The 11,871-nt window shown below is 43.8% G+C and overlaps 1 non-coding gene across 1 annotated transcript; it reads right to left on the bottom strand.

Annotated features, from left to right (window-relative positions):
- Window positions 1-11,798: 11,798 nt before the first annotated feature.
- trnaf-gaa (transfer RNA phenylalanine (anticodon GAA)) lies at window positions 11,799-11,871 on the bottom strand. Its single transcript has one exon. It is a non-coding gene; the product is annotated as a tRNA-Phe (tRNA).

The raw sequence follows: 11,871 nt of genomic DNA, 5'->3' as shown, positions 1-11,871 counted from the left end.
TTACGAAAGCCATTTTATAATTAACACATGACCAAAGGAACCATTTTGTGTTCAGTACTAATGTTTATATCCTGTATAATTAATGAGTAGCTACCCATCCTGAAACAGATGATTGTAAAAGTAATGAACCTTGATTGAGTTATAATTAATGAATCAATAAACATTTTAGAGAGAATGGGTTTTCATTTAAAGTTTGTTCAATCTAATTACTGTGTGTTTCTGTGTCATTGTGGGAAAGGGCAGTTTCAGCTAAATTTATTCAAACAATGGACCTTTCTAGGACCCCTGTTAAAACCCATGGTATGCTACATCGTGACCTTCAAGAGTGTTGATTTAATGAACAGGAAACGTGTTTCAGATCAGATTGGGAGGCAGTGTGAAACCACTCCATTGTACTCATATCTGAGATTCTGAGGACAGGTGACTGTTGGTGGAAGACATTATTAAGAACTAATTAAATGTACCTAGCAACAGCTAGGACCAATTATTATTTTACATGGTGGTGTGATGGCCATCCAGGGGTTAAAAGTAGGGATCTTGTAAGGTTTCAGTGTGCAGGAACACTAGAAGATCTCAGGGGTAAAGGCTCAGATCATCAACCAAGTTCTCCACCTGATGAGGGATCTAGGCTGGACAAAGAGGACCGTGACACTCTGAGACCAAGCTCGACCAGTCCCCAGAGCTGTAAAGTTATATTCCCCAAATTTGTTAAGTATAATTTTACTTTCAATTATTAAGTACTATTTTACTCTCAATAAAAGTTCTGGACTTATTAATCAAGTATCCTGTTGCTTAAATTGGTTAAAGTCATTCCCAAAGTGATTGTCCACAATAGACTTTCCAGAATTAAAAGATAAGTCTGCAAGGGTTGTGAATATTACAGCCCTGTTTAAAAAGAGAGATAAACCCAGGAACTACAGACCAATTAGTCTAATGTCGGTGGTGGGGAAACTTTTAGAGACAATTATCCAGGAGGAAATTAACTGTCACTTGGCAAAACATGGGCTAATAAATGACAGCCAGTACAGTTTGGTTAACAGAAGATTGTGTCTGAAATAATTAATGAATTAATTTCTTTGATGAAGTTTCAGAGAGAGTTGACGAGGGTGGTGAGGTTAATGGTACGTGTCTGGACATCAAAATTGTGTTTGAAAAGGTACCATAAACTAGACTTGGGGCAGCACAATGGCACAGTGGTTGGCACTGCAACCTCACAGCTCTCGCAACCCAGGTTCAGTTCTGGGTACTGCCTGTGCAGAGTTTGCAAGTTCTCCCTGTGACTGTGTGTGTTTCTGCTGGGTGCTCTGGTTTCCTCCCACAAGCAAAGACTGCAGGTTGATAGGTAAGTTGGCTGTTGTAAATTGCTCCTAGTGTAGGTAAGAGAATGGTGGGGATGTGGTAGGGAATATGGGATTATGGTGTCGGATTACTATAAATGGGTGGTGGTTGGTCAGCACAGACTCAGTGGGCCGGATGGCCTGTTTCAGTTTTGCATCTCTCTATGACGTGCTAACAAAATTCAAGCAGATGGGATTAAAGAGGCAGTGGCAGTGTGGATCCAAAATTGGCTGCAGGGTAAAAAGTAGGGTGAATGCTTGTTTTTCAAAATGGAGGCAGTCATTCAGTGATGTCCTTGTTGCAATATGTTCAATGTCAGACCCCGAGCTGTCCGAGGGATGGGGCAACTTGTGACATTCCTGTGGTTGCAATATTTGCAGTGTCTGACCTTGATCTGTCACAGGGACGTGGCATTTATGAGGTCCCTGTGGGGTGCTGTTTGTTTGGTGTATCACACTGACCTCTCCCAGAGAGCGGGAAGGTTGTGATGTCCTTGTGGGTTGCAATCTGTTCAGTGTCTGACTCTGATCTGTACCAGAGATGGGGCAGTGTGTGATATCCTTGTGCATGTCATACAGGCTCACTGGTATGTGGTTCCATCCTGATGCCAAGAAACAGAGCCCCATCTCTGGGCAAAAAGTCTCACTTCTCAAGGGGTGTCTCGAGAAGACACAGTGGCGCAGTGGTTAGCACCGCAGCCTCACACCTCTAGTGACCCGCGTTCGATTCTAGGTACTGCCTGTGCAGAGTTTACAAGTTCTCCCTGTGACTGCGTGGGTTTCTGCCGGGTGCTCTGGTTTCCTCCCACAGCCAAAGACTTGCAGGTTGATAGGTAAATTGGACGTTGTAAATTGCCCCTAGTGTAGGTAGGTGGTAGGGGAATTGAGGGGATGTGGTAGGAATATGGGATTAATGTAGGATTAGTATAAATGGGTGGTTGACGGTCGGTACAGACTCGGTGGGCTGGAAGTACCTGTTTCAGTACTGTATCTCTAAATAAATAAATAAGAAGGCTGAGGGAGTAAACCTGGACAGTAAATCCGGAGTGGAGTCCTGGAGTCTTATCAGGCAGTTTTCCAGCAACTCCGACAGCAGAGCTGGTAACAAACAGTACTGGTTTTTCCTTTCCTTTGGACAATACGAGCAATGCCGAGAGGGGGTCCTGATGCTCAGGGTCTCCATACTGTTTGCCCAGGCCTGTGCCCCAGAGAGGACACTCCAGCTTCTTGGTTAAACATGAGCACAATCCGGGAATAAACAGTTACTGATTATAAACTCTCATTCAATTGGTGTAGAGTATGAGCGCCAGGGGTTACTTCGGACAGTGGGAGAGCTCTTAGTGTCTCATTGGATAGCTACCATTCACTCCAAGCTGGGCAGCCCCCAGTCAGTTAGGTGCTGTCCTGCCACGACCTGCTTGCTTCAATAGGTGCTTGGAGCTTAGAGAGTCATCTCTGAACAGACGGATTGATAATCTGTGCACCAAGAAAAACAAACTCAACAAAGAAGACACCAGTCCTTCGCATCACAAGCTGGAATGTAAGGACCATGTGTCCTGGCCTTACCGACAACCTTCTGCAGGTTGATGACACACACAAGACAGCTGTGATGGACAAGGAACTCACAAGGCTCAATGTGGACATTGCTGTGCTGCAAGAAACTAGACTCGTTCAAAGTGGATCCATCAAAGAGAAACACTACACCTTCTTCTGGCAGGGGAAAGCCCAAGAGGCAACTCGTGAGCATGGAGTGGGTTTCACAGTAAAATACACGCCACTTCAGATGAGTGAACCACCCACAGTAGGCTCAGAGAGACTTCTTACTCTTCACTGGTCAACAAGTGTGGGCCCAGTTAATCTCATGTGCATCTATGTCCCGACACTCACCTCCACCCCAGATGTCAAGGATCAATTCTATGTGACACTTGACACTGCCATCAGTAGAATTCCCAGCACTGAGGGACTGTACCTTCTAGGAGACTTCAACACAAGCTTGGGTACTGACTACACAGCTTTGCCAATGTGCATAGGGCACCAGGGGATTGTCAAGATGAACGAAAATGGACAGAGGTTGCTGGAGCTATGCTGTCACCATGGTTTCTGTGTGATGAACAGCTACTTCCAGGTCAAGCTGTGCTACAAGGTGTCCTGGAGACATCCTAGATCATGCCATTGGCACCAGCTAGACCTTATCTTCACCAGACATAACACCCTCAGCAGTGTCCTCATCACTCGCAGCTATCACAGCGCTGACTGTGACACTGACCACTCCCCAGTGTGTAACAAGGTCAGGCTTCAGCCAAGGAAGCTTCATCCATCCATGATGAAAGCTCGTCTCCTGATCAACACTTGCCGAACCACTGATCCAGAAAGGACCCAGGAGTTCCTCAACATCCTTGATCAGGCTCTTTCAGACAACAATGCTCAAGGCCTCAGTGCAGTGTCAAAGTGGAATCATCTGCACACCACCATCTATAACTCTGCACTCACTGTGTGTAGGAAAAGAGATGGGAGGAATGCTGACTGGTTTGAGGCTTATTGGACTGAAATGGAGTCAGTTACTGTAACTAAGAGGAGAGCCCTCATGAACTACAAACAAGTCCCCAGCAAACAACATCTAAATGCTCTCAGAGCTGCCAGAAACAAGTCTCTGCAGACTGCTCGGCACTGCACCAATCAATACTGGTTAAAACTCTGCTGATGAATCCGGGGATGCTGGAGGGATGTATGAAGGAATTAAGAAAGCAATGGGCCCAGTAGTAACTAAATCAGCACCTTTTGAAGACAAAGAGAGGGGTGATCATCACTGAACCTAACAAGCAGATGGAAAGGTGAGTGGAGCATTACCTTGAACTCTACATAACGGAGAACATTGTCATTGAAGTAGCTCTCAGTGCCATTCCAGACTTCCCTGTCATGGAGGAACTGGACAGTGAGCCCTCCATAGTCGAGCTCAACAAGGGCTCAAAACATGCGTGATGCAAACATTGTCACCTTGTACAAACTTAAGGGGGATCGCAGTGACTGCAGCAATTATCGGAGCCAGCTGCTCAGTTCCACTCACCTGCTCGATCCCTTTCCTCCTGCAAGTTCCTTTGCTTCAGGTATCCATCCAATTTCCTTTTCAAATCATTGATTGTCTCTACTTCCACCACACTCGTGGGTCAGGACATTACCACTCACAGCATAAAAAATTTCCACCTCACCCAAGGATGGGAAATATTTATATCTTCTATATTTAGCTTAGTCTCTATCTCTACGAGAATAGAATGGCAGTCAACATGAAAGGGAACCCAAAAATCTTTGAGCAGTATATAAATAATAAGCAGGTAGTCAGCGGTGAAGTGGGCCCCATTAGGGACCAAGATGGTAATATATACTTAGAGCTGCAGGGCAATGTTAATCTAGTTAATAAGTACCTTGTATCAATGATCACTAAGGAAGTGGAATTTGACAAAATATCAGTAGAAGTGGAGAGTGTAGAGGCAATGGAGAGGGTACAAATTGAGAGAGGGAGGTACTAAAAAGGCTGGTTATGCTTCAGGAAGATAAATTACCTGGTCCGGATGGCTTTCATCCCAGATTGCGAAAGGAAATGTGGATGCAGATAACAGAAAGGCTTTCTATAATCTTCCAATCTTCCCTGAATATGGGGGAGGTGTCAGAGGATTAAACAGTTGCAAATGTGACACCCTTATTCAAGAAAGGGTGTAAGGACAGTCCGGCTAACTACAGGCCAGTTAGATTAACAGCAGCGGTGGGTAAGGTTTCAGAATGAACAATCAGGGAAAAAATCAACAGTCACTTGTAGAGGTTTGAGTTAATTAAGGAGAGTGAGCATGGATTTATAAATGGGTGTTCATGCTTGACTAATCTAACTGCATTTTTTGATGAACTAACAGAGAAGGTTTATGAAGGGCATGCAGTGGATGTTGTTTATATGGATTTTAAGAAACGACACATAAAAGGGTGATTAACAACATTGAGGTTCATGGAATAGGAGGGTCAGTGTCCAATTGGATAGAAAATTGGCTTAAGGACAGAAAACAGCAAGTCGTAATAAATGATTCATTCTCAGACTGGAAGGATGACGACAGTGCTGTTCCCCAAGGGTCACTGCTGGAACAACTGCTTTTTACTTGCGACAGATAAATGACTTGGATCTTGGAATATAGAGTAGAATCTCAAAATATGCCGATAACACCAAACTTGGAGAAGTGGCAAACAGTGAGGATGAAATGAACCACCTGCAACAAGACAGTGATAGGCTAGCAGAATGGGCAGACAGGTGCAGATGGATTTTAATAGTGACTAGTGTGAGGTGATGCATTTTAGCAGAAGGAATAGGGAGAGGCAATATATACTTAATGGCACAGTTCTAAAGAGTTTGCAGGAATAGAGGGACCTGTTCACTGAACAATGAACAACGTGAACAATTACTTCTTGTTGTGTGCTCTCAGATTTGTCACCTTCACTGCACTGGAGTGAGGTGACGTCTACTGGCAGGAAGCAAGAACTGCAATCAAGCAGCAGAAATTCCATCGTCTGTCAGGGTGAAAGAAAAATTGCAATGTGAGGAAATAGTGAATGGGTTTGATTGGGTTGATGGAGGCATGATTCCACTTGTGGTGGAGTCCAAAGCAAAGGCCAGAAATATAACATTGTCATTATTAAAAGATATGAGGAATTCATGATAAATGTATTTAGGTAGTGAGTGGGTGGAATCTAGATAAAATAGAAAGTGAGATTGGGTGGACAGAAGCAGTGTGAAAGGATGGCTCAAACAAAAGGTAAACGCCCTGAAAGGTGAACTCTGTTTCTCTCTCCACAGATGCTGCCAGAGTTTCTGAACATTTCCAACACTTTCTGTTTATATTTCAGAATTTGCAAGATGTTGCTTTGCTCTGAAAAAAAAAATGGATGGTCGGCTTTGGCTGCTAGTGAAATTCCACAGGAGCTAAAAGGAAGTTCTGATATCAGTGGCATGTTGATCTAGGGGTATGATTCTTGCTTAGGGTGAGTGATGAATTAATGTGTGAGAGATCCTGGGTTCAAATCCTGGACAAGTCCTTCTTCTTTGCCATTTTTAGTTTAAGGTCATTGATTGGTTTCAGCCTTGCAGAAGGCGGAATTGATTTCCATATGGAGCCTGCTTGAGGACCAGAGAGCTGGATTCAAAGAGCTTGATTAACTAAATGTACAGATAGCCAAGTGGGAATATAAAGTTTTTGCATGAATTGTGACCTGACTCCAAAAACAACAGGACTGGGTTCTGGACTGGAATGGAATCGAATTCTTCAGTGTTTCTGCTGTTTGGCTTGCATTGACTCATCGATTTTCTTGTTTTTCACTTTGTCGATGCCTTTGAATAATTGTGGATCCTTCTTCAGATTGTCTTCTTTCACCAGGTAGTTCTGACCTCTGATGATGATGATCGTAATGAGCTTCAACTCACTGATAGTTTTGGAACTGAACAGATTTCCTTTGCTTGAGTCTATAACATGGAACTCAGTCTGACATGTGGACCCATGGGAGGATTTGAATGCCACCCCTGCGTTGGAGAATACAGTTGCATCCATCCAATAAGAGAGCGAGTAGAAGTGACAGTTCAGTCAGTCAAACATTAAACTTTTAATTTCAGGGTGGTGAGTTTGAGTGCCATTTTGTTTTTCCCTTTTTTAAGGCTTCATTAGCAGAGAGTACAAGGAGTGTTTGAAATGAAATTCAGCAAAAGTATGAGAAAGTCTCACTTTGATTCGGGACTCTTATCTCTCTGCAGCATCTCGCTGTGAAAGATTGAACTTCATCTCATTTCATTCCCAGCTCGAGGTCAGTGCGGCTCTGTGGGACTTCTGGCTGTCTCCTACTTCACAATCCATCAGTGCTGAGAAAGCAATGGGGAATATTATTCACGGCTCTGTAACCTGAGGACACCGATTTAAGGTGAATGGCAAAAGAACCAAAGGCAACATGAGGAAAAACTTCTTTTGCACAGCGAGTGGTTAAGATCTGATATGCACTGCTTGAGAGTGTGATGGAGGCTGATTCAACCATGGCTTTCAAAATGGTATAAGATAATTATCTGAAGTGGAAAAATTGCATGTTTTCATGGAATACATGAGTCTGTGGCATGAGCTGAGTTGCTCGTGCATAGAAGCAGCACAAGCACAATGAGCTGAATGGCTTCCTTTTGTTCTGTAACTATTCTATGATCTATGATTCTTTTCAGAGTGAAATCAACACTCACATACAAGAAACTGACAGGTACACTGTAAACTTCGCATTACCAGACAAGAAATTGACAGATACAGTGTGAAACCCACAGTCACGTTGCAGCAGTTGGCAGGTAACGTGTAAAAATCTTTCTTTCATATCCCAACTGCAAGGTGCAAAGGAAATCAGGTACAAACCCAGGCTCACACTTCAAAGACTGAGAGATACAAAGCAAAACACATATTCACCTACAAGTGCAGAGACGAAGACACACTCAGAGGAGGTGCAGATTGAAGACACATGCATGTAACAGAAACTGATAGGGATAGAATCAAACCCTTTCTCACTTCTCAGAAACTGATAGATATAGACAAAAGCTGATGCTCACATACAAGTTGTTGAAAGATATGTGGTGAAACTCACAGAGCAATAGCAGAAACAAACAAGTACTGAATAATACCCACAGTCACGGACCAAAAACTGAAATATACTGAGTTAAACACCACTTTCTCACACCAGAAACTCATGGCTACAAAGTGAAGCTGACTCTATCCTCCCAGGCACTGACAGGTGCAAAATAAAACACTCACGACGATTCCAGGACATGAAATGTACGTAATAAAACCTTTCAGCTGAAAGAATAGCATAAATGACAGGTGTGATACCCAGAATGCTCAGCGGCCTAGAATCCGCCCGATCTGTGACAGGAGCGGGGCGCGCAGGCGCGGTAGAGAGCTTTGTCAGCAGCAAGAGCTGCGGGTTCGGAGTTGGAGCGGGATATTCACAAAGTGCGAGAAGACTTTGCGGGCTCACACAGCTGGAGCAGGGCCTCAGGGCCACAATAAGATGGAACAATCCCATCTGCATCCCTGTGGATGGCGGTGGTGAAGCTTTTCCCGGTGAGGCTTCCCGAAACGGCGTCCATAAATGGATAAGAATTGGGGACTGGGCAGGGAGCGTCTCCAAATGAATAAAATTTGGGTACTGGTCAGGGAGCGTCTGTAAATGGATAAGAATTGGGGACTGGGCAGGGAGCGTCTGCAAATGGAAAAGAATTGGGGGACTGGGCAGGGAGCGTCTCTAAATGAATAAGATTTGGGTACTGGTCAGGAAGCGTCTGTAAATGGATAAGAATTGGGGACTGGGCAGGGAGTGTCTATAATTGAATTAGAGTTGGAGACTGGGCAGGGAGCGTTTCTAAATGAATAAGATTTGGGGACTGGGCAGGGAGCGTCGATAAATGCTTAAGAATTGGGGACTGGTTCGGGAGCGTTTTTTTATTCGTTCGTGGGATGTGGGCGTCACTGGCTCGATCTCAGCTCGAGTAATGTGTCCAGTTCTGGGCACCAGGCTTTAGAAAGGACATCAAAGCTTCTGAGACAGTTCAGAGGAGATTTACTAGAATGATACCAGAGATGAGGGGTGTCAGTTCTCTGGACAGGCTGGTGAAGCTGGGATTGTTCTCCTCAGAGTAGAGAAGGTTAAGGGAAGATTTAATAGAGGTGTTCAGAATCATGAAGGATTTTCATAGGGTAGAGAGGGAGAAACTGTTTCCACTGTCCTGGGGGTCAGTAACCAGAGGACACAGATTTAAAATAATTGGCCAAAAATGTCAAGGGGAGGTGAGGAGAGATCTTTTTACCCAGTAACTGATTCGGATTTGGAATGAATTGTCTGACAGGGTGGTGGAAACAGATTCAATTATAACTTTCATAAAGGAATTGGACAAATATTTCAAAGTGAAATTCTCCAGGATTATGGGGAAATAGGCAGGGAGTTGGACTAATTGCATCTTTTTGTCAGAGAGTCAGCAGAGGCACAATGGGGCCGAATGGCCTCCTTCTGTGCTGTATGATTCTATGAACATAAGAACGAGGAGCCGGAGTCGGCAAGTCAGCCACTCGAGCCTGCTCTGCCATTCAATACAATCATGGCTGATCTCATCACGGCAGTTCTTGTTTCTTGCCAGTAGATGTCACTTCACTCCAATACAGTGAAGTTTACAAATCTGAGAGAGACACAACAGGAAAGAATTGTTCACATTATAGTGAATGTGTGGGATTTAGAAATACTAGAAGTGGAGACGAGTTATTACTTGTCTGCTCGATCCCCATAGCCCTGTAAAATTATTTCCTTCAAGTGCCCATTCAAATTCCTTTTGTAATCCTCTATTGTCTCCATTTCCATCGCCCTCGTGGGAAGCGAGTTACAGATCATCACCAATCAGTGTAAGAAAGTTCTTGCGCACATTCCCCCTGTACCTCCTGTCCAAAACCTTCAATCTGTGTCCCCTAGTCCTTGTACCAATAGTTAACGGGAACAATGTTTCCTTGCCAACTTATTTAAAACTGTCATAGCCGAAAACACATCTATCAATTCTCCCCTCACTCTCCTTTGATGCAGGTAGAACAACCCTAGCTTTTCCAACCTAACCTTGTAACTAAAATCCTCCATCCCTGGATCCATTCTGGTGAATTTCCTCTGCATCCTCTCAAGGACCCTCACATTCTTTCTTAAGTGTGGTAAGCAAAACTGGAAGCAACACTCCAACTGGGGCCTAACCAGAGCTTTATAATGGTTCAGCATAACTTCCCTGCTTTGTACTCAATGCCTCTTTTTTTCAAGCCCAAGATCCCATATGCTTTGCTAACCACTCTCGCAATATGTCTTGCCACCTTCAAAGATTGATGCACATGAACCCCAAGTCCCTCTATTCCAACACACACTTTAGAACAGTGCCATTAAGTAAATATTGCCTGTCCCTATTCCTTATGCCAAACTACATCACCTCACACTGGTCACTATTAAATTCCATCTGCCACCTGTCTGCCCATTCTGCTAGCCTATCATTGTCCTGTTGCAGGCAGTTCATATCATCCTCACTGTTTGCCACTCCTCCAAGTTTGTTGTCATCGGGATATTTTGAGATTTTACTCAATATTCCAAGATCCAAGTCATTTATCTTTAGCAAAAAAAGCAGTGGTTCTAGCACTGACCCTTGGGGAACATCACTGTCAACTATCCTCCAGTCTGACTAAGAATCATTTAATAAGACTCCCTGTTTTCTGTCCTTAAACCAATTTTCTATCCAATTGGACACTGACCCTCCTATACCACGAACCTCAATTTTGTAAACCCCACTTTTATGTGGTACCTTGTCAAACGCTTCCTTAAAATCCATATAAACAACATCCACTGCATTCCCTTTAGCAAGCTGCTCTGTTAGCTCATCAAAAAATGCAGTTCGATTAGTCAAGCATGAACTCCCATTTATAAATCCATGCTCACTCTACTTAATTAACTCAAACCTCTCCAAGTGACTGTTGATTTTTTACCCTGATTATTCTTTCTAAAACCTTACCCACCGCTGCTGTTAATCTAACTAGCCTGTAGTTAGCCGGATTGTCCTTTCACCCTTTCTTGAATAAGGGCGTCGCATTTGCCACTGTTTACTCCTGGCACCTCCCCCGTATCCAGGGAAGATTGGAAGATTATGGCAAACTCTTCCATTATCTGCATCCGCATTTCCTTTCGCAACCTGGGATGCCAGCCATCCAGACCAGGTGATTTATCTACCCTAAGCACAGCCAGCCTTTTTAGTACCTCCCTCTCTCAATTTGTACCCTCTCCATTGACTCTACTCTCTTCACTTCGACTGATATTTTGTCAAATTCCACTTCCTTAGTGATCATTGATACAAAGTACTCATTAAGTAGATTAACATTGCCCTGCACCTCTAAGCTTATATTATCCTTTTTGTCCCTAATAGGCCCGACTCAACCTCTTACTACCCACTTATCATTTACATGCTGCTCGAAGATTTTTGGGTTTCCTTTCATGTTGACTGCCAGTCTATTCTCATAGAAATAGAGAATAAGCAAATATAGAAGATGTAAGTATTTCCCATCCTTGATGAGGTGGAACTTTCTTTTGTAGTGGGTGGTAATGACTTGGCCCACGAGTGTGGTGGAAGCAGAGACAATCAATGATTTGAAAAGGAAATTAGATGGATACTTGAAGGAAAGAAACTTGCAGGAGGAAAGGGATCGAGCTGGTGAGTGGAACTGACTAGATTGCTCCGGGGAGAGCCAGCATGGACGTTATAGGCCAAACGACCACCTTCTGTGCTGTAAATGACTCTGTGTTGTTTCTCAAATTCAATCCACTGGTGCTTGGTAAATAATTTCAAAGTAAATTGTGCAACCGGAAAATCAGAACCAAGGCAAGGGACGCATAAGGAAGCAAAATTGCTAAAACCCGGGATTGAACCAGGGACTTTTAGATTTTCAGTCTGACGCTCTCCCAACTGAGCTATTTCAGC

Source organism: Heterodontus francisci, unplaced genomic scaffold, assembly GCF_036365525.1.
Source record: "Heterodontus francisci isolate sHetFra1 unplaced genomic scaffold, sHetFra1.hap1 HAP1_SCAFFOLD_148, whole genome shotgun sequence".
Classification (NCBI taxonomy): Eukaryota; Metazoa; Chordata; class Chondrichthyes; order Heterodontiformes; family Heterodontidae; genus Heterodontus; species Heterodontus francisci.
This window is presented reverse-complemented; position numbering and strand designations above follow the sequence as displayed.